General features: G+C 42.4%; 1 pseudogene; it reads right to left on the bottom strand.

The window, feature by feature from the left end:
• Positions 1 to 913: 913 nt before the first annotated feature.
• LOC122907472 lies at positions 914 to 1,695 on the bottom strand (annotated as a pseudogene).
• Between the last annotated feature and the right edge of the window lie 788 nt (positions 1,696 to 2,483).

Raw genomic sequence — 2,483 nt, 5'->3', positions numbered from 1 at the left:
GCTACTTTTATTACATAATAAAATGAATACTGGACTACAAAGGCAGGAGATATAAGTGAACTTCTATTGGGAAGAGACATTGTCAACCTAAATAGCAGCAAATGAAGAATGAATAAGGAAACTTCCTGTTGTCACAAATACACAAGACCTCCATCATATATGATATGGGGACGCATTTCAGTTTGGGAGCCCCAGTGCAGAAATGCCAAATGCTTTGCCATTCAATCTAATATTTCTGGATTCCTACCAGAAAGGAATACATTAAGAGCATGGAAAAGTAGCACACTGAAAGTAAACCCCCAAAGAAGAGCGAGGGAATTTATAAATTAAGAAGTTACATAGAATTATTTAAATTATAATGAACTAAATTTCATAATTTCACAGTAATACAAAACTTTCCCTTGCAGAACTGGTTCAAATTACTTAAATACAAGATACATTTTTAGTCCTCTATATAAGTGTTTGGAAGTTACTTATGTTTATATGGAATGAAGCTATTAATGCTTTTCTACAGCAGTAACTGCACACCAGGAAGGCCAAAACAAACACAAATCAAGGAATGGAGTTTTCCCAAAGTTGCAGTGTGAAAAGACCATAAACAATTGATTCCATACACATGAATAGGTTTCTTTGCTATAGGAAATCCAAGTGCAATAAGTAATGGAGATGAGTAAAAAGGTTTCTTGAAGGGGCACCTGGGTGACTCAATGGGTTAAGCCTCTGCTTTCAGCTCAGGTCATGATCTCAGGGTCCTGGGATCGAGCCCCAAATCGGGCTCTCTGCACAGCAAAAAGCCTACTCCCCACCCCACCCCCCACCTGCCTCTCTCTGCCTACTTGTGATCTCTGTCAAATAAATAAAATCTTAAAAAAAAAATTTCTTGAAGGGAAGAAGGATGACACCTTGTATGCATTTAGTTTTCTGTCCTTTCTGACACATCACATTTCTTCTCCTGAGCTGAGATCCATGAGTTAGGTTGTCTCTAAGCAAGTGCGTGATGAGGGTACTGTCTTTGCAGGAGTCTTCATTCAGTGTATCATGTTCTACAGTGTATCAGGTGTGCAGCAAGCTCTCGGTTAGTGAGGCTCTCATAGTTAAATACAGAAGAGTTAAGAGCTAGCCCCAGGCAAGCGTGTGGGTTACATCTCTTTCTTGCTTATATCAAAAGCCTCTTGGTAAGCTCCCTGGGAACTATCTATCATTTGTTTTCAGTCATCACCACATGCACCTTCAGCAAGGTACCAGAAGTAATTTCCCTTCAATTTCATATAGAAGACCTTACTCTCTGGATTAGTTGCATTGGCTCTTAAATACTTATCCACCAATTCCAACACCGTGATACAAATGGACCTCAGCTCAGACCCCACTTTTTCCCAAGAGTCCTTAATCAGCTGCAACTTCTTGTTGGAGGTATTGGTTTTCTGTTCCATGCTCAAGATGACCCTCCAGGCTAAACTGTGGCCCCTGACCATGTTCTTGTAGGCCACTGAGAGCAGGTCGTGCTCCTCATTGGACAGCTTGATGCCTGCCCAGTCATAGCCTTCATGCAGGTGGCCATGTCTCATAGCACTTGGCCTGACCTGCCAGCTTCACCTTCTGGACCAGCTCCATCTTCTCCAGGGGGATGGGGAGAGGAGAGTGAGCGTGAGCAATGACCTGGATAGGGAGGAGGCATGAGGAGGACCACATACCCATGGCCACAGTGCAAGTCCCACCACTTTGATCTGCTTTTCAGATTAGCTTTATACTCTTCAAGTCTGTGAACCTCTATTAAGTACTTTCTTGTATTTTCTATCTCTTTGTTGAAGTTTTCACTATGTTCATCCATTCCCTTGAGTTTGATGAGTATCTTTATGACCATTGCTTTGAAGTCTTTACCAGGCAAATGGCTTATCTCCATTTCACTAAAGACCTTTTCTGAGGTTTTATCTTCTCATTGATTTTTTTTTTAATTTTTTTTTTTTTAAGATTTTATTTTATTTATTTGAGAGAGAGAGACAGTGAGAGAGAGCATGAGCGAGGAGAAGGTCAGAGGGAGAAGCAGACTCCCCATGGAGCTGGGAGCCTGATGTGGGACTCGATCCCGGGACTCCAGGATCACGCCCTGAGCCGGAGGCAGTCGTTTAACCAACTGCGCCACCCAGGCGTCCCTATCTTCTCATTGATTTAAAACATACTGTTTCTTTATTTTGCTTGATTGCCTCTGTTGGGTTGTGTGCATTAGATAAAACAGCCACCTCTCCCAGTCTTGAAGTAGTGGCCTTGTGCAGGAGATGGAACTTACTGCAGACCCCTGCCCTAGCTCTTTGTTGTCTCTCAAACCTCTATGATTGCCCAAGTAGAGTGTTGTTTTTAGTGGTTCCCCATGTTTGAGGCTTTGCCAAGACCTGATCCTCAGGAAGCAGTTTTTAAAGTATGCACATATAAACAGTCTGTGGGATCACAGGCATGAATCTCCCTGGCCACCAAAACCAGGTGGTATA

This window comes from Neovison vison, chromosome 5, assembly GCF_020171115.1.
Source record: "Neovison vison isolate M4711 chromosome 5, ASM_NN_V1, whole genome shotgun sequence".
NCBI classification, from domain to species: domain Eukaryota; kingdom Metazoa; phylum Chordata; class Mammalia; order Carnivora; family Mustelidae; genus Neogale; species Neogale vison.
This window is presented reverse-complemented; position numbering and strand designations above follow the sequence as displayed.